The 20,995-nt window shown below is 43.1% G+C and overlaps 2 long non-coding RNA genes across 2 annotated transcripts; both read right to left on the minus strand.

The window, feature by feature from the left end:
• Positions 1-1,793: 1,793 nt before the first annotated feature.
• Positions 1,794-13,615, minus strand: LOC144617186 (uncharacterized). Its single transcript, XR_013557380.1, has 3 exons — positions 13,417-13,615; positions 6,126-6,439; positions 1,794-1,960 (listed from the first exon to the last, which is right to left on the minus strand). It is a non-coding gene; the product is annotated as an uncharacterized LOC144617186 (long non-coding RNA).
• Positions 3,753-4,706, minus strand: LOC132671609 (uncharacterized). The gene is made up of 3 exons (XR_013557383.2): positions 4,619-4,706; positions 4,475-4,532; positions 3,753-4,108 (listed from the first exon to the last, which is right to left on the minus strand). It is a non-coding gene; the product is annotated as an uncharacterized LOC132671609 (long non-coding RNA).
• Positions 13,616-20,995: the final 7,380 nt, after the last annotated feature.

Here is a 20,995-nt window from a genome sequence, read left to right on the forward strand (position 1 = left end):
TGAGTGTATATTTGATAATTAGAGGTCATTTTAATTCTAAAAACAATAAAAATCACATTTTTTTTAATGGACTAAAAGGGTGTCCATTTGATTTGGCAATTAGTAACCTTCTTGAGCCAGCAGTGTCAACAGATTGGTAGAGGTAGAATCTTGCCTATAGAACCAAGTGGTGTGAGAAGGTTTTCTTGTTTTAAGATGTTAAATTTAGGCACATTTATTGACTTGAGTGAAAGGAACCAGTAAATGTTGAAGCTCAGTGGAGAATGATGAAGAAAAAGGAGGGGATGTAAATGAGTTCAGGTGGATGTGGTCAATTAAACATTTCAACATACATTTATGAAGCACTTATGTGCCAACCACTATGCATGGTGAGGTGTTGGGGCTGGTTTAGTTGGGAAGCCAGCTGTGTAGGAAATTGGTCTCAAGCAGGGAGATGTTTACTGCATCCTGCCTGAGGCTCAAGGTGAAAATATAATGAGGGGTAAACTCACAGCTGTTTGTGACTGGGGTTGGTAGTTGATGGGAGTCCTTCTCCGATGGCTTCGCTATTCTTTGCGGAGATGTAAGGTTGCAAGTTGACAGGGAGATGAGAGTTAGGGGGCTTAAGAAGAGTGGCCATCGTTTAGGAGAGAGGTTGAAAGGGAGAGGAATGGAAGAGAACAGACAATAATACTAAGTAAAAGGGTTAGAGAACAAGTGTCAAGGGCCTAACAGATTGGAAACATGAATGTGTAATCCTTGGAACGTGTAATCTACTGGAATGGTACCAATCTATATTTCTGCTGTTTTCTCTAGCAACACCCAGCTGCCTGGGTACAAGAGCAGATAAGATGCATTATTATGTAGCTCCTGGATCATAGTCTGTGGACACATGGAGTGGATTGATAAGGGAATAAGGGGATGGAAGGTGCTGGGGAGGGACAGTTCAAGATATCCACCCGATTCAGACCGGGTGAAAAGGTAGGCCAAAGAAGGTATGATCAGCTCTGGTCAAGAGAGGTCTTGATAAGGTCAAAGAGCTGATGATGATTTAGAAGTGAAAGAAGTGATTAAGTTGGAAGCTCAGGACCTGGTGGTCACAGTGATGTTAGAGTTAAGATTTTGGAGTTGGAACTCTTCCATGTAATGAAATGGGTAGTAGGAATGGGTGTCTAAAGTCGGGTAAAAGTAAAGGTCATTAGAGTCAAAGAACAAGGGAGCTCCTACATCCAGCTGCAAAGGTAGGTAGCTCAAGTATTTGTGGTTTTGTTGTTATCTCTTGTTAAACCCAACTGTCTTTTTTATAAAAGGAAGATTAAAGCAGTTAGCTTACAAAACAACAACAGAGAATTATGGGCTTGGAATGTTGGATCAGTAAATCAAGGTGTTGCAATCAACCCAGAATTATGTAGGATTGGGGAGAAGAGGAAGCCTCGTACCAGTCCTGGTATAGAAGTGACCAGGAGTAGCCAAAAACATGAAGGAGAGTTTAGCCTGAACTCCATAGCAGGAGGAATGGCATGTAAATATCTTAGAAGAATAATGGCCTGAAAATGACATTAGGGAGCTAGGAGTATCTCAGTTTCCCCACTTTCTGATACTGGAGGAGGGGAAAACCCTCCAGGGCTGCAAACAAAGCAGGGTCTGAGGGGAAACGTGGGTGTAATTTGAATGAGTGGGTTGAGGGAAATTCCTCTTAAGAGTTTCTGTGTGAGACCTCAGAGAAATGAGGGGACCAGGGATGAAGGTTTTGTAAGTGAGTGGGAGAGTTCTGCATTGGGGGCAGAATCCAAAGATCATACAGAGATGGGACCACTTGTGCAATGAATTCACATTAAGGTTCTCAACTTCGGTTTAAAAGTTGTTTGGTATCAGTCTTGACCAAAGTCCCCAGAGGGTTATGGGGCACAGTCTCCTCAGGCCTGTCTCCCAGGGTCCTCAGGGGTAGGTAGGTTGAGCATTCCACCTCTGACAAGGCATCCTAAGAAAAAAGAGAATGGAGCAGTAGCTTAAAACTGATTATAAAAAGGAATAAGTAGGCTAGACTAAAACAAACAACTGGAAGAGGGTCCTTCATTCACTTATTTTACAAGTATTTATTGAACTACCAGGGCTTGGTCTCATTTATTGCTATATCCTCACCATCAAGAATGGTACATAACAGGGGCACCTGGGTGGCTCAGTCGGTTAAGCATCCGACTTCAGCTCAGGTCATGATCTCAGTTTGTGAGTTTGAGCCCCACATCAGGCTCTGTGCTGACAGCTCGGAGCCTGGAGCCTGCTTCAGATTCTGTGTCTGCCCCTCCCCTGCTCATGCTGTCTCTCTCTGTCTCTCAAAAATGAATAAACGTTTAAAAAAAATTTTTTTTTTTAAAGAATGGTACACAACAGGTGTTCAATAAATATTTGTTGAAGAATTGTTCATTGTCAATCTGTAAATATTCAGAAAAAATTAAAAAGAGTTTGACCTCCTGCCACAGTCTCTGAATAGCAGAAACAGGGGATAAGCAGAAAGACAACACCTCTAGTGAGAGAACAGCTTGGGAAGGCTACTCCCCAGACAAAGCTGGACCTCTTTTGGAAAACTTTTAGATGAGCCACATGACTAAGAGCAAGTAAGAGCCAAATACTCTGTCAACGAAGGATAGCTTTTCTGTAATGAAAATGTCTCCTTATGACAGGAAGAGCACTCAACACTGATAACCACACTGTGATAAAGTGGCCCCTTCAGTTAAAAGTTTTGATATAAGTAGAGCTTTGGTGACAGAGGTATGTAGTGTATTTAGATGGACTTTTTTTGCACCTTGTTTTGACATACTTATCATAGGTAGATACTAGAGATTAAAACAAAATATGAACTTACAACTAAAATAGTTAAAAAGCTCAAACTGAATATAGAGTTTATATAGTATATGAACTTCTCTCAAATTATTCATATTAACCTCTAGGACTGCAAACCCATGAACAAGCATCATTCTTGATCTAGTGCCAGCTACCTACCTTAACGGCCTCAAACCCAATTAGTAACATCAAACTGATACATATGCTAGAATATTTGTATGTTTTTTTATTTTAAAAAAATTGTTTTAAGTTTATTGATTTATGAGAGAGAGACAGCATGAGCGGGGGAGGGGCAGAGAGAGAGGGAGACACTGAATCTGAAGGAGGCTCCAGGCTCTGAGCTGCCAGCACAGTGCCCAACACGGGGCTCAAACTCACAAACTGAGATCATGACCTGAACTGAAGTCATATGTTTAACCGACTGGGCCACCCAGGTGCCCCTACAATATTTATATTTTTAATGAGAAAGAAAACTCTCATGCATTAGCAGACCTCTTGGTAGGGGGTGAGAGTGAGTGGTTAGCAAAAGCAATTTACTGTTGCTAAAATTACCCCATGAAGAGACCACCTACTCAGAGACACAAAGGGAAGTCCTGGCTTCATTCAGTGACCGTGAGTCCTGGCTCAACAGTTAAGGTCCATGTCTGAAATGCCTGTTATGATTAGGAAAGTCTGAGTACCCTTCAGACTTCCCTACTTGCACTTCTGAGTCATTTTCTGTTCCAGTGACCAAAACTGGGCACAACTACATATGAAAAATATTCAGAAGTGCAAAGTTTGGGAACTAAAGGGACATTAGAGATCATGCATTCAGTGTACTCACTTCACAAATGGTAAAACTGAGGCCAAGAGATAGTGCCTTTTGCCTAGCTGCACAGCCGTTAAAGGCAGCTTTAAGGCCATCTTCTATAGAGGCTGACTTCACAGCAAATTTGGGACTCTGGCTTTCATTTATTTTTATTAGAAGTAAACAAACTAGGTGCACCTGGGTGGCTCAGTTAGTTTAGCGTCCCATTCTTGATTTTGATTCAGGTCATAAGCTCATGGTTCATGGGATCGAGCCCCACATCCGGCTGTGTGCTGACACTGCACAGCCTGCTTGGGATGGGCTCTCCCTCTCTCTCTCTGCCCCTCCCCCGCTCGTGCATGTGTGCACTCTCTCAAAATAAGTAAACATATTTTAAAAAATTAAACTAAATACTCAGGTTGGAAGCTTGAGAGGAGCTCAGGGCCAAGCTGAACAAGCTGGTGTCCATGGTATCCCCTTCAAATAACATGTGATGGTGTCCTGCAGTGGATCGAGGAGAGGGCTACTGTAGGACCAGCATCCTCTAACTCATGCTTTCTCTACCTTGGGACTGTGAACATTTTGGACTAGGTACATCTTTGTTGTGGGTGCTGTCCTGTATATTTTAGAGATGTTAACAGCAGCTCTGTCCTCTACCCACTAAATGCTCAGTCAGAACAACAACAAAAGTCCCCAGACGTTGCCAAATGTTCTCTAGGATCCCCTAGTTGAGAACCACTGTGCTGACTTAAGGAAGGGGCTCCGGTAACTCAGTCCTGGTCGCATTTAATCCTCTCAGCAGCACCCATCCTTACTCCTATACCCTGCGCCTGGCTTCTCTCCCTCACGTTTCCCTCTGGGGCCTACCATGCCTTCAGCAGATGGGATCCTCCAGCTTCTACCTCCATGGCCCCGAAAGTGACACCTGGGGTGAAATAGGAAGCAAAAGTTTCTACCCTCCCCCTTTTGAACCAAGGGGATCCCCCCCTGACTGCACAGGAATTTACATACTTGGTTAAAATAAGACAAAATGTATGCAGGGCTTAGCTCTTAACTGCAACTGCTGTGAACCGAAGAGAGATCAGGGTCTTAAGCCCCTTTCCTACCGTGGGGGTGGGCTGGGAGGGGTAGATGAGGGCACACCAAAGGAATCTGCCTTTTCTGCACAATTTTCCTTTGACTCAGCAGGCAACTTCCCCTCCCCAGCCACACTCATCCTCACCAGTGCCCATATTTAGACACTGCAAGCCTGTATTGTCATAGAAGGACAGAAACCAGATGGTTGCTATAGAGATGTGTTTACACACACCCCTAGAGCATAACCCAGTCTGAGCCTGAGTGGTAGGGATGAATGGCAGTTCTTGCTGGGACATGCAGTTTTCGTAATTTGCTATTACCTTACCTCTTCTATTCTCCACACATTTTTTTTTTAAGTTTTATTTATTTGATCTCTACATCCAACGTGGATCTTGAAGTCACAACCCCAAGATCAAGAGTCACATGCTCTTCCGCCTGAGCCAGCCAGGCGCCCCTCTCTACACAGTTCCAGGCTTCTCATTCCTGCTTCCAGATACCACTTCCCACTGACAAGTACTGTTCTTAAGCATCTTCTTTGCCTGAGGAAGTCACAGTTTAAACACAGAAGTACTGGGGTGCCTGGGTGCTCAATTAGTTGGGTGTCCGACTTCAGCTCAGGTCATGTTCTCACAGTCTATGAGTTCGAGCCCCGCGTCAGGCTCTGTGCTGACAGCTCAGAGCCTGGAGCCTGCTTTGGATTCTGTCTCCCTCTCCCTCTGCCCCTCCCCCACTTGCACTCTGTCCCTCTCAAAAATAAAATTAAAAAACTAAAGAGAAGTACTTAACCTTTCTGAGCATCAGTCCCTTCATCTGTGATATGAAGATAATTATAATACGAACCTTAAATGGCTTTTGTTAGAATGAATTAGGTGTATGTAAAGAAATTTGGACCGTGGCTGGCAAAGTAGACGCTCAATAAATGGAATTTGTTCTCACGCTAAAATAAAACCCCATTCTGGGACACCTGGGAAGCAGCCACTAGTGCCTTTGGAAATCTTGGCTTATGCCTCCTCTGACAGTAGGTAAAAAACTGTTGTGGGAGGGAGGAGGGTTGCTTTGGTTTTTTGTCTTTGTTGTGTTCAGCTGGAAAGCTGTTTTGGGAGGGGAAGTCTGGGCATATGATCTCCTCCTTTCTGCAATTTGTTTTGTTTTTTTATGTTTATTTATTTTTGACAGAGAGAGGGAGAGACAGAGCATGAGCGGGGAGGGGGGGGGGTGGGCAGTGGGGAGTGGGGGGAAACACAGAATCTGAAACAGGCTCCAGGCTCTGAGCTGTCAGCACAGAGCCCTACGCGGGGCTCGTACTCACAGACCACGAGATCATGACCTGAGCCGAAGAGGGACGCTCAACTGACTGAGCCACCCAGGCGCCCCTTCATTTCTGCAATTTGAAATGAAAGACACAGGGAAGAGAAGACACAAGACATCAACTCATCCTTGCCTGGCTGAAATGGAAGAATAAAAAGGAGGCAAAATGCTTTCTGGGCCTGTGGCTCGGGCTCCTCTCCTCCAGCAGACCCCTATCCAAGAGGAGGCTCGCTGTGTCCATGTAACAAGCCGAGGCTTGCTCCTACTGTAGATTCTGTGCATGATGCCTGCTGAAATTTTTGAGGGAGAGAAAAAAACAGACAAAAAACTGGTATTTTCTAATACCAGATAGAAGGCAGGTAGTTCCACCCCAGGTAAGACTTCTCTTCTTCAGCATGAATTTAGTGCAGAGCTATGTTCCTGAAGGGGGTCTCAGATCCTCCCAACCTGCAAGGAAACAGAAAGAAGAAAACATTATGCCTTTGTATTGTCACTTCTGTTTTGTCTCATGGAATAGATATTACTATCCTATTTTCACAAGTAAAATTGATTTGATTGAAAAAGGCCTGGAAAGATTAATGCTAAACAGAATTATAGTCACTTTGGGAGGTGGTTAGGGAGGGGTAAGGGGAGTGGGCTTGAAGGTGGTGATCAAAGGAAATTTAGTCTCATCTGTCCTATTTTGTTTTTTCAAACAATATTTATGTATTGTGTAATTCAAAATTAAATTTTAGGGGTGTCTGGGTGGCTCAGTTGGTTAAACATTGACTCTTGATTTTGGCTCAGGTCATGATCCCACAGTTAGTGAGTTTGAGTCCCACATCCAGCTCCAAGCTGACAGTGCGGAGCCTGCTTGGGGTTCTCTGTCTCCTCTCTATCTGCCCTTCCCCCGCCTGTGGGCTTTTGCTCTCTCTCTCTCTCTCAAAAAAAAATAAATAAACTTTAAAAAAAATTAAATTTTGAATTAAAAGATTATATTTTACAAAACTTTAATGAAGTTCAGAAAAGGTAATTTATATTAGGCCACTTGGTAATTCACAGACTCCAAAGTCCATGGCTGCTCCAGCAAACCACAGTGCTGTGTTCATCCTCATGGAGAACTAGGTTTAGAGCCAGGAGGGAGTCCTGAGCTCTCCCTCACAGGGGCAGTGGAATCACTGTGTAGCCTTGGCTTGGCTTTCTTTTTTTTTTCCCTAAATCACTAAAGGGGATCATGCCCAGACCATGTCAGAACAACTTGCTGACTACCCTATGAGTTGGCCTGTGAAGTATGACTGAATCACAAAGATCCCAGACAGGAAACAGGGAAGGCTATAAAGCAGGACCAATGGGTGGCTCAGTCAGTGAAGCAGCCAACTTCGGCTCAGGTCATGATCTTGTGGTTAATGAATTTGAGCTCCACATCAGGCTCTGTGCTGACAGCTCAGGGCCTGGAGCCTGCTTTGGATCTGTGTCTCCCTCTCTCTCTGCCCCTCCCTTGCTCACAATCTGTCTCTCAAAAAGTGAGTAAACATTAAAAAAAAAAAAGTTAAATACTGAAAAAAAGGATGATTAATAAAGCAGATTGTTTTATATTTAATAAGATTTTTTTTAAGATTTGTTTTTAACTAATCTCCACACCCCACATGGGACTCAAACTCACAACCCCAAGATCAAAAGTCACATGCTCCACTGACTGAGCCAGCCAGAGGCTCCTATATTTAAAGATTTTATTTTACTTTATTTTGACAGCACATTTAGAGTACCTGTCTTTTTTTTTTTTTTTTTAATGTTTATTTAAGAGAGAGAGAGTGTGGGTGGGTGTGCATGCACATGCAAGCCGGGGAAGAGCAGAGAGAAAAGGAGAGAAGATCTGAAGTGAGCTCTGCACTGACTGCAGAGAGCCCAGTGTGGGGCTTGAACTCTTGAACAGTGAGATCATGACCTGAGCTGAAGTTAGACACTTAACCAACTAAGCCACCCAGGCACCAGCCCCTCTTTTTTTTTTTTTTTTTTTTAATAGGCCCCATGTCCAATGTGGGGCTTGAACTCACGACCCTGAAATCAAAAATCTATGCTCTACTGACATGTTTCAGCTGGAGTACCAAGATACAACAGATATGAAATTCTATTCATATAAAAAAAAGTGGATATGCTAGGGAGCCTGGGTGGCTCAGTCGGTTGAGTCCAACTTCAGCTCAGGTCATGATCTCTCAGTCTGTGAGTTCAAAGCCCCACATCGGGCTCTGTGCTGACAGCTTGGAGCCTGGAGCCTGCTTCAGATTCTGTGTCTCCCTCTCTCTCTCCCCCTCCCCTGCTCGTGCTTTCTCCCTCGCTCTCTCTCTCTCTCTCAAAAATAAACATCAAAAAAGTGGATACATGATTTTCAAAAGAAATTTCTTTGGAGACAGCTACTACTCTGTTGTGAGCCACACCAAATCCCAAACAGAAGCAGTGGGAGCACTTCTCTCTTCTCCTCAGGCCCAGAACAAGTGGCCTCAAGGGACCACTGAAACCTATTTGTCTCTGGGCAGAGGATGGTCATTAGACTGCGTATGACTCATGGTAGAGGAAATTCAAGGCAAAGGTTGGCTAACAACAAAGCCTGAGGTAACCAAGTAAACAGCTACATTTCGGAAATAATTGCACTGTCTTGTGACAAAAGGTCAAATATACATTAATCCCATGGACCAAGCATGGAGCCAGTTTAAATCCTACTCAAGAGAAATTTGTGGGGGTGTCTGGGGGGCTCAGTTGAGCATCCAACTCTTTTAGTTATGTTTTTTACATTTATTTATTTTAGACAGAGACAGAGCACAAGTGGAGGACAGGCAGAGAGAGAGGGAGACACAGAATCTGAAGCAGGCTCCAGGCTCCGCGCTGTCAGCACAGAGCCCAATGCAGGGCTCGAAACCATGAACTATGAGATCATGACCTGAATCGAAGTCAGACGTTTAACTGACTGAGCCACACAGGTGCCCTGAGCATCCTACTCTTAATTTCAGCTCAGGTCATGATCCCAGGGTCATGGGATTGAGTCCCACATGAAGCTCGGTGCAGACAGTATGGAGTCTGCTTGGAATGTTCTCTCCCTCTCTTTCTGCCCCTTCCCCACTCATGTTCTCTCCCAAATAAAATAAATATTAAAAAATAAAAAGCTAGAATTTCTAAAGAAGAGAACTTTGTGGAAGCATAGAGGGATTCTTCACAAACGGTTCTGTATAGAACGGACCTCTGGGAAACAAAAGGATGAGAGGGGAAACTCAATGAATCACCTCAATGTCATCTTTGAAAAGTTAACATCCTCTCTAAAACAAGACAACTTGAAAAAAAGGGGTATTAGGGATTTGAGCTTTGGCAAAGCTGGCTGAGACCAAGGGAATTTAAAATAGACTCTTTTAGGGCTCCTGGGTGACTCAGTCCATTAAGCATCCAATTCTTGATTTCAGCTCAGGTCATGATTTCCTGGTTCATGAGATCGAGCCCGCATTGGGCTCTGTGCTGACAGTGTGGAGCCTGTTTGGGATTCTCTCTCCCTCTTTCTCTGCCCCTCCCCCCTCATATTCATTCTCTGTCTCTTTCTCTCAAAAATAAATAAATAAAATTGACTCTTTTTTTTAATGTTTATTGATTTTTGAGAGAAGGAGGCAGATGATCTAAAGCAGCCAAGCCCACCAACCACGAGATCATGACCAGAGCTGAAGTCAAACACAACCGACTGACCCACCCAGGTGCCCCTAAAATAGATTCTTAAAGTCAGTTGGAACCTTGAATATCATCTAGTTCCAACTAATTCCTCCTGAATTAATCTCTTCCACAGCATCCATGACAAGTGATTGTTCAGTCTTTTGAATAACTCCAGTGTCTCAAAACTTCCTCTCGCCTTCACCCTCATTAAAACTATTCAAGGGGCGCCTGGGTGGCGCAGTCGGTTAAGCGTCCGACTTCAGCCAGGTCACGATCTCGCGGTGCGTGAGTTCGAGCCCCGCGTCAGGCTCTGGGCTGATGGCTCGGAGCCTGGAGCCTGTTTCCGATTCTGTGTCTCCCTCTCTCTCTGCCCCTCCCCCGTTCATGCTCTGTCTCTCTCTGTCCCAAAAATAAATAAAAAAAAAAACGTTGAAAAAAAAAAAAATTTAAAAAAAAAAATAAATAAATAAATAAATAAAAAAACTATTCAAGTGTTTGAGGACCACTTCTCTCTACATCGCACTTCACTAGATAAACATCCTTCCCTGCTGCAGTTATTTCTCCCTGATTTGATATGGACTCCTAGCCTGACCCTGGCTGCTTTCTGGAAGAGCTCAAATGTGTCAGTGTGCCTGTCTGACTTTGGTGCAGACGTGGTCTGACTGAGCCAAGGAGAACTAAACTGTCACTCGCTTGGTCGTGGAACTGGACTGTAAGAGAGCCTTAGGTGTCCTTAGATTTTTTTCACTTCCTACCTTATCACACTATTGACTCATTAAAACTAAATAAAACCTACAGGTGTAATTGTGGAGTGGGGTAGGGTTGTTTTAATTTGTTTTGACTTAATGTATAACATACGGATTCATTTACTTTAGTAAACATGTAAATAATAGGGATCAAAATCTTCATTCAAAAAAATCACAGGGCCACCTGGGTGGCTCAGTCGGCTGAGCGTCCGACTTCGGCTCAGGTCACAATCTCGCAGTCTTGTGAGTTCAAGCCTCGTGTCAGGCTCACTGCAGCAGAGCTCACTGTTGTCAGTACAGAGCCGCCTACTTCAGGTCCTCTGTCCCACTCTCTCTCTTTGCCTCCCCTCCCCCCAGCTTGTGTCTCTCTCTTTCAAAAATAAACAGACAAAAAATTACAGAGGCGCCTGGCTGGCTCAGTCAGAAGAGCATATGACTCGATCTCAGGGTTGTGAGTTCAAGCTCCATGTTGACTATAGAAATTACTAAAAAAAAGAAAATAATAAAAACTTAAAAAAGAAAACTATAGACAAATCCAAGTTTTCTTTGACCATTATCCCAAATCCTGGTCCTTTCCTTTAAGAGACACATACTGTTTGATTTTGGTTATGTATCCTCCCAGACTTTTTCCTATGTATTTACATAGATATATATTTACACGTGGAAATAAGCAGTTGCAAGGGAATTTTGAAACCTAAATGTATCAGGGGCACTTGGATGGCTCAGTCCATTAAGCATCTGACTCTTGGTTTTAGGTCATGATCTCACTGTTCATGGGTTCCTGCCCCAAGAAGAGCTCTGTGCTGACAATGCAGAACGTGCTTGGGATTCTCTCTGTTCCTCCCCTGCACACATGCTCTCTCTCTCTCTCAAAATAAATAAATTTTAAAGTTTAAAAAACAAACACATAAATGTATCAAATGGTTTGTATTATTCTAAATCTTTTTTCATTTTAACACATTTCAGAGAACTTTTCACATCAGTACATATAAAGCTATCTCCCTTTTTATAACTGCTATATAGTATCCTATAGTATGGATGTATCATTTTAACCATTCTGTTGTTGGACGCAAATTGTTTCCATTTTTTTTTTGTTACTACAATGTTTCATTGAAAATTCTTTATGACTGTTAGTGTTATACAGGAGTATCTCCCTGGGGTAAATATTAAGAGAGTTAATTGCTGGGTGGCAGGATGTGTACTTTAAAATTTTTAATAGATACTTAAAAATTGCCCTAAAATGATCTATATTCCCACCAAATTTATGAGAATACCTCAGCCACTTACCTATATTTTGCTAACACTTGGTATTAGCAGCCTTAAATTTTTGCCAATAAGATGAAAGTTATCTCATATAATAACACACACATGTATATGTATGTATATAGGTATAAGTGTGCATGTACATATGTATACACCTTTTGTATGTCCTCTATTTTTTTAAGTAATCTCTGCACCCATCATGGGGCTCGAACTCACAACCCCAAGATTGAGAGTCATACGCTCTACTGACTAGGCAGCCAGGTGCCCTTGTGTCCTCTATTTTTTTTTTTTTTTTTAATGCTTATTTATTTTTGAGAGAGCGAGAGACAGGGAGACAGAGGGTCTGAAGCGGGCTCTGCACTGACACCACAGAGAGAGTCCTATGGAGGGCTCAAACTCATGAACCATGAGATCATGACCTGAGTGAGGTAAAGTCAGACACTTAACTGACTGAGCCACACAGGTGCCCCTATGTCCTCTATTTTAATTGCCTACTTTGCCCATATTTCTGTTCAGTCTCCTAAGTAATTTTCAAAACATTATTCTATATTGCCTACAGAGTATACACATACATAACCTTTGCGCTATACTTTACATTTAATCCACTTAAACTAAGTCTTGTGGGGTGCCTGGATGGCTCAGTAGTTTGAGCACCTGACTCCTGATTTCGGCTCAAGTCATGATCCCAGGGTCGTGGGATCAAGCCCTGTGTCGGGCACCAAGCTGAGTGTGGAGCCTGCTTGGGATTTTCTCTCTCTTCTTCTGCCCCTCTCCCCTGTTCTCTCCTTGTCTCTCTAAAATTAAAAAAAATAAAACCCTAAATCTTGTTAGATTTGATCTAGCCTATCAAGATCTCTTTGCATTCTGATTCTCCTCTCCAACAATATATTGTCTCTCCCATATTCTTGTTATCTACACATGTGATCACCTGTCATCAATGTTCTTTTTTTTTTAATTAATTTTTAAAGTAATCTCTACACCCAACATGGGGTTCCCACTCACAACCCCGAGATCAAGAGCTAGATGCTCTACCGACTGAGCCAGCCAGGCACCTGTCATCAATGTTGTTAACTAAACCATTTGTACAAACGTCGGACAGGACAGCTCCCAGGTCAGTGCCTGGTGGAATGTACTACAGACCTCTATTATTTTTTTTTTTTAATTTTTTTTCAACGTTTTTTATTTATTTTTGGGACAGAGAGAGACAGAGCATGAACGGGGGAGGGGCAGAGAGAGAGGGAGACACAGAATCGGAAACAGGCTCCAGGCTCCGAGCCATCAGCCCAGAGCCTGACGCGGGGCTCGAACTCACGGACCGCGAGATCGTGACCTGGCTGAAGTCGGACGCTTAACCGACTGCGCCACCCAGGCGCCCCTACAGACCTCTATTATTAATGGGATTCTAGATGGTGCTCACATTGCCTTTTCACCTGACAGCAATTAGGACCCTCGTTCAATTGGAACCTGCATCTTCAGGCCCATTGTCAGACTTCACAGAAGAGAAGTCTGAGTTCCATGTCCCAGGCCAAAAGGAGAAAACTTGAAATTGAGTTGTAAACCAAGTTTATTCTCCCTTTCTTGGGCGTCATTCATCTGGGTCAGCTTCCCTAAGCATTTGCTTCTTCCAGTCAGAACCTACAGGTTTTCTAAAAACTTAGAAAATGTCATTCATTATTCAGTTTTGTATCGTTTTAGTTTGGGCCAACTACAGTTCCAGTCTAACAGATCCTTTGTGGCTTCACTTCTTACCCTGTCCACCTGAGGTTCCACGGACAACGATCTATCTCAAGACACTCTGGGGCGCCTAGGTGGCTCACTTGGTCGAGCGTCCGACTTCGGTTCAGGTCATGATCTCGCGGTCTGTGGGTTTGAGCTCCGCGTCCGGCTCTGTGCTGACAGCTCGGAGCCTGGAGCCTGCTTTGGATTCTGTCTCCTTCTCTCTCTGCCCCTCCCCACATGTGCTCTCTCAAAAATAAATAAATGTAAAAAAAAAAATTTTTAAAAAAAGACACTTTTAGCACACCTTCAATTACCTCTGTCTTTTGTTCTTTGGTCCCAAGTACTTCACCACTCCCGAGTTCTAATGAATCTAATCTTTGTTTATTCAGGAAATATTTATCAGCTGCCTACTGATGTGCCAAGAATTTTAGGTGTTAGAGGCAGAGGTGTTTTCTCTACTTCTGCTTATTGGCTGCTGCTTTATGGGAGAGCATTTATGCGAGTCAGAACTGGTACCCATGTGTAATTTCCAGCCTAATTTGGCAGTCCCCACAGGAAGCCAGATTGCTTGTGAATTTCCTACAGCTGTTCTCCTCAAGCACCAGTATATAGTCCTAGCCTCTGCCTTTTGTAGACGACCTTGTATTCCACCTCAAAAGGAAAGAGTATCCCATCTGTATCTTCTTGCCTAGTTAAATAAAGAAGAGATGTTCGTTTAGAGGCTTTAACTTGGCCCTCCCATCTGTCTCTCTTCGAATACTGGTGCCCTATCAATGGTCCCTTCTCTCTTCTTTATAAATTCTTTCATGTCAGAAGATCACTGTCCCTAGCCTACAAATATGTTTGAATCCCTCATTTTAATTTTTTTAATGTTTATTTATTTTTGAGAGAGAGTGCGTGTGAGTGGGGCAGGGGCAGAGAGCAAGGGAGACAGAATCTGAAGTAGGGTCCAGGCTCTGAGCTGTCAGCCCAGAGTCCGATACGGGGCTCAAACTCATGAGCTGTGAGATCATGGTCTGAGCAGAAGTTGGACACCTAACCGACAGAGCCACCCAGGTGCCCCTGAATCCCTCATTTAAAAAAAATTCTTACTTTTTTCTTGAACCCAACCCCTCTGGTTTCTCATCACTCTAAAATTTTGAGGGGTTCCTAGGTAGCTTAGTCAGTTAAGCATCGGACTGTTTTTTTTTTTTTTTTTAAATGTTTATTTATCTTTTGAGAGACAGAGAGAGCGAGTGAGTGCCAGCAGGGGAGGATCAGGCTCTTTGTCAGTAGACAGCAGAGAGCCCAATACAGGGCTCAAAACCACAAGCCTAACCAACTGAGCCACCCAGGTGCCCCAAGCATCCAACTCTTGGTTTGGCTCAGGTCATGATCTCATGGTTCATGGGTTTGAGCCCTGCCCTGGGCTCTGTGCTGACACTCCAGAGCCTGCTTACGATTCTCTCTCTCCTTCTCTGCCTCTCCCCCTGCTCATTCTCTCTCTCAAATAAACTTGAAAAAAATAAAATATAATACATACATTTTTTAAAAATTTTCAACTACTATTTATTCTTTAACTCAGTGAAATTCAGCTTTTGTCCTCATTAATTTACAAAATCTATTCTCAAAATGGTGTAAATGCTAAGTACAATGGCCTATTTTCAGTCCCTACCTGAATTTTTTCCTCTCTTGTCTTCCAAGGAAGACTTTCTATCTTCATACATTCAATAATTGTTTTTCTTTTCTTTCTTTCTTTTTTTTTTTTTTTTTTTTTTTTTTTTGAGAGAGAGCACAAGCGGGGGAGAGGGGCAGAGCAAGAAAGAATCTTAGGCAGGCTCCACCCACATCACAGAGGCCGACACAGAGCTCAATCCCACGACCCTGGGATCATGACCTGAGCCAAAATCAATACTGAGACGCTCAACTGACTGAGCCACCAAGGTGCCCCATATTTATTGATCGCTCTCTGTGTGCCAGAAAATAGCAGTGGCAACATAGAACTAGCTTCTATTCTCATGGAACTTGTAGTGGGGGCCGGGGGAAGGGTGTGGGGTCACCAACATTCAACAGAGAATCAGACTTCCATTCTAGCAATATAACAGACCAAATACCCTCTACAACTATTCCATGACAAAATGCCTCAAAACACTAGCTCAAATATAAAAGGCAAAAGCATGAATCCAAAAACATAAGGCTGAAATTGGTGGTTGTTTTAGAGACATCTGCTAACCCCCGGTGACAAAGCTTCCATCTAAGTGGTTTCTCAGGAGACAGCAGACTAAGCCTAGGGCTTGTGCAAGAACAGGGACTGGAATGTCCCTGAGTAACGCTAGGACTCCTGCAGGTTCCACTGTCAGAGAAAGGGTAAAAGAGAAAATACCCACCCTGGGAAGGGAGACAGAAAAGAAATGCCCTTATGTTGGCTCAGAGTGAGGAGGAAAAGATCTTCCCCTAGAATTCACAAGTTAGTCCTCTCATGGGTTTATAGCCTAAATCCACTCTACCTAAATAAGCAGAAAATTTTAAAGCTTAGATTTTATTTTTAATGTTTATTTATTTTTGAGAGACAGCACGAGTGGGGGAGGGGCAGAGAGAAAGGGAGACACAGAATCTGAAGCAGGCTCCAGGCTCTGAGCTGTCAGCACAGAGCCTAATGCGGGGCTCGAAATCACAAACTGGGAGATCATGACCTAAGCCGAAGTCCCACGTTTAACCAACTAAGCCACCCAGGCGCCCCAAGCTCAGATTTTATTTTATTTTTTTTTTTAATTTTTTTTTTTTAACGTTTATTTATTTTTGAGACAGAGAGAGACAGAGCATGAACGGGGGAGGGGCAGAGAGAGAGGGAGACACAGAATCGGAAACAGGCTCCAGGCTCTGAGCCATCAGCCCAGAGCCCGACGTGGGGCTCGAACTCATGGACCGCGAGATCATGACCTGAGCTGAAGTTGGACGCTTAACCGACTGCGCCACCCAGGCGGCCCTCAGATTTTATTTTAAAGTAATTTACAAGTTGGTAGTATCCCCAGGTACTTGAAAGAAGCAAACACAAATCCTCTGGAGGAAAGCACCTTCAATCCAGACCTCAAAAGTTCCCTAAATTTCTTTCAAAAATGAGTTCACAGAGGTGTCTGGGTGGCTCAGGTGGTTAAGCATCTGACTTCAGCTCAGGTCATGATCTCACAGTCCATGAGTTCAAGCCCTATGTCAGGCTCTGCTGACAGCTCAGAGCCTGGAGCCTGCTTTGGATTCTGTGGTCTCCCTCTGTCTGCCCCTCCCCGGCGCATGCTCACGCTTTCTTTCTCTTTCTCTCTCTCTCCCGGCTCATGTTCACGCTTTCTCTCTCTCTTTCTCAAAAATAAATAAACATTAAAAAAACTTTTTTAATGAGTCCACAAATAAAAATCCCAAAACACAAGGAAACAGGAAATAAGACACCGTGAATGAGCAGAAATTATAAATAGCAGAATTAAGCCCACAAGGACATTGGATATTGGAATTATAAGACAGCCTATAAATAAGTACGTTTAATATATTTAAAGGAAAAAAAGAGGGGCACCTGGCTGGCTCAGTCAGAGGAGCATTTGACTCTTGATCTTGGGGTTGTGAGTTCAAGCCCCATGTTGGGTGTAGAGATTACTTAAATAAGTAAATAAATCTTTTTTAGAAAAAAGAAAGAGTGAAGGAAGTATGACTAAAGAATAAAAGACTAAAAACATGACAAGATGGGGCGCCTGGGTGGCTCAGTCGGTTGAGCATCCGACGTGGGCTCAGGTAATGGTCTTACAGTTTGTGGGTTTGAGCCCCACATTAGGCTCTGTGCTGACAACTCAGAGCCTGGATCCTGCTTTGGATTCTGTGTCTCCATCTCTCTCTGCCTCTCCTCCACTCGCACTCTCTCTCTTAAAAACAAACAAACATTAACAAATTTTTGAGAAAATGACAAGAGAGATTTTAAAAGGTACAATCAGGGGCACCTGACAGCACAAGGTGCTGTCAGGTGGCTCAGTCAGTTAAGCGTCCGGCTCTTGATTTCAGCTGAGGTCATGATCTCACAGTTTGTGGGTTCTGGCTCCGTGTCTGGTTCTGTGCTGGCAGCGTTTGGGAGCTTGGGATTCTCTCTCTTTCCCTCTCTCTCGGCCCCTCACTCATGTTGTCTCTGTCTCTTTCAAAATAAATAAACTTAAAAAAAAAAGGTACAATCAAGATCTAGAAATTAAACATATAATTAAAATAAATAATTTAAAATTATTATTAAAATACATAATTAAAATTGCCATAGATGCTCTGAAGGAAAATTAACAATGCTATGAACACAGGGGCACCTGGGTGGCTGTCGGTTTAGAGTCCGACTTCGGCTCAGGTCATGATCTCACAATTTATAAGTTCGAGCCCCATATTCAGCTCTGCACTGATGGGGTAGAGTCAGCTTTGGTTTCTCTGTCTTCTTCACTCTACCTCCTACCCTGCACATGCCCTCTCTCTCTCAAAAACAAATAAATAAACGTTTTTTAACATTCTATTAAAAACATAAGAGTTGACTCTAAGGGTGCCTGGCTGGCTCAGTCAGTGGAGCGTGTGACTCTTGATATCAGGGTTGTGACTTCAAGCCCCATGTTAGGTGTAGAGTTTATTTTTTAAAAATAAAATATTTTTAAAAATAAAAATTAAGGGGTGCTTGGGTGGCTCAGTTGGTTAGGCCTCTGACTCTTGATTTCAGCTCAGGTAATGATCCCCTGGTTTGTGAGATCGAGCCCTGCATCAGTCTCTGTGCTGACAGTGTGGAACCTCCTTGGGATTCTCTCTCCCTCTTTCTCTGCCCCTCCCTCTCTCTCTCTCTCTCAAAATAAATACATAAACATTAAAAAAAAACAATAACAAAGACTACCCTTCATAGCCTCCCTTGCAGGTAAGAGACCATATGACTAACTTCTAGCTAACAGGATAATGACAAAAATGATGTGCAACTTATGGGAAGTGTCATTAAAGGAAACTAGACACCCTCTGCATTCCCTCTTCTCCTTCCTGCCGGCAAGAATGCAGGTAACACGGGTGGGGTGAAGCTAGCCTGCTGGACCATCAAGTAAGAAAGCACATATGAGGGCACCACCACCTGACAGAAGAAGAAATAGGATTCCTGATCATAATGGAACTACCATGCCAACTTCGGGTTCCATCAGAGAGGAAGAAGAATAAATACTGGATAAGGCAACTAGCAATGTTTGTTACACCTTCCGAGAGGCTACCGAATCCCAGTTATATGCTAGTTTAACCTGTGGGGACTAGGGCCTGAAATTAATGTCCTGTAGACAAAGATGACAATTACAGTGTTGTGATGGGAGGGTAGGAAAATAGCGATGCTGGAGGCATGGTGCAAAAAAGTACTGATATGCAGTAAGAAGTGCAGAAAGTGGCCAACTAAACCAGAAGTTCAAATAATGATTTTGACAAAAAAAACAGGAGATCAGGCAGATCATGACCTCATGGTTTGTGAGTTCAAGCCCTGTGTCAGGGTCTGTGTTGACAGCCCAGAGCCTGGAGCCTGCTTCGGATTCTGTGTCTCCCTCTCTCTCTCTGCCCCTTCCCTGCTCGCACTCTCAAAAATTAACATTAAAAAAAAAACAACACAAAAAACAGGAGATCAGGGGTGCCCGGGTGGCTCAGTCAGTTGAGCATCTAATTCTTGAGTTTGGCTCAGGTCATGATGCCAGGGTGGAAAGATCGAGCCCTGTGTCGGGCTCCATGATGAGCATGGAGCCTGCTTAAGATTTCCTCTCTCTTCCTCTCTGCCCCTCTGTCCTACTCTCACGATCTCTCTCATTCTCTCAAACAAAAAACAAACCCCAGGAGATAACCGTTTCAGTGTGTTATCAAGAATAACCATTAGAGGGGTGCCTGGGTAGGTGGGTCGGTTAAGTGTGCAACTCTTGGTTTCAGCTTAGGTTATGATCTCCTGGTTCGGTTTATGAGTTTGAGCCCTGCGTGGGGCTCTGCGCTGACAGTGCGGAGCCTGCTTGGGATTCTCTCTCTAACCACTCTCTCTGCCCCTCCCCCGCTCATGCTCTCTCTCAAAACTAAATAAATAAACTTTAAAAATAAATAAATAAATAAATAACCATTAGAGATTATGGTCACAGAGGGATTGTTTAGGAAAAAATTATGCACACCTTATAAATGAGGCTAGGGGCACCTGGGTGGCTCAGTCGGTTAAGCATCCAATTTCGGCTCAGGTCATGATCTCACCGTTTGTGGATTCCAGCCCCTAGTCGGGCTCTGTGCTGACAGCTCAGAGCCTGAGGTCTGCTTTGGATTGTGTGTCTCCCTCTCTCTCTGCCCCTCCCCTGCTCACGCTATCTCTCTCTTTCAAAAATAAACATCAAAACAAAAAATTAAAAAATAAAATTAAATAATAAGGCCAAAAGATGACATGATCTTTCAATACAGAGCACTTTTTTTTGTTTGTTTGTTTGAGAAAGAGCACACACACGAAAGCAGGGGAGGGACAGAGCCAGAGGGAAAGAAAATCCCAAGGCAGGCTCTGTGGTGTCAGTGCAGAGCCTGACACGGGGCTCAATCTCACGACTCTGACATCTTGACCTGAGCCGAAAGCAGGAATCTAACACTTAACTGACTGAGCTACCCAGGTGCCCCAATGCTAGAGCATTATCAAGTAAATCCACCTGAGGGTCACCAGATTATCTTGGGGAATGTAATTTTGTTTGCTTAGCACCCAAAAGTTTTACAACTTCCAAAAGTTAGAGGGTAATGTGTAGAAAACTAACAAGGTGCAGTGATTTTTTTCTAGTCTACTAAAGAAAATAACCCCAAAGTTACAGTTTATTGCCCTATAGGACATCAACTGCGTTTATACCTAAGCATCCTTCTTCAGCAGTTCTTTCCTTGATAATAATATAAATCTCAACTTTTCATATCTTCATGGAACCAGTTTTATCATTCTGTTAATTTCTTCATTACTAAGGTAAATAAAATTTTGAAAATGTGTAAAAAAAGAAAGAGTATAGTATAAAGAGGACTTAGAGCTCAAAGGCAAAAGATTAGCTTCACCTCAGTGGAAGAGAACAGGGTATTCCAGTAATTCTGGAAATTGCTATCAGCAGAGTGGAGAGCTTCCCAAAACTCAAGTTTATATATAGGGCCTAAGAACAAAACAAAACCAAAAACACTGCTTTCCCAAGGTGAGGAATAAAAGGGATGAGTAATTAAGAGAGGCAATAAGGATGAGAGCAAATGTTTTTTCATTACAGAAAGGGAAAGGCTACATGAAATATTAAGTATGCCCAATTTCAGGCCCCAAAAGATGTAGAATAAGGTTCTTAGTTCCTTGGAGAACTTGGGGAAGTTTCAAAGGATTTAATACACACCTACAAAAAAAGATTGGCACAGCCAGGATGTCAACAATGCTTTTCTTTTGAGGGTCAGGACTGTGGCCAAAATAGTTACCCTAAGAACAAGAACCATTCTTGAAAGGGTGTGTACTCTGACTCTGAACAATACTAGGGATCAGAAGTACTAAGTGATTTTAAATTCCCTGAAATACTAAGTGATTTTAAATTCCCTGAGGACAGGACCTTCCAGATATCCTGAAGACACACCGATTCCACCTCTA

This window comes from Panthera onca, chromosome C1 (assembly GCF_046562875.1).
Source record: "Panthera onca isolate mPanOnc1 chromosome C1, mPanOnc1 haplotype 2, whole genome shotgun sequence".
Lineage (NCBI taxonomy): Eukaryota > Metazoa > Chordata > Mammalia > Carnivora > Felidae > Panthera > Panthera onca.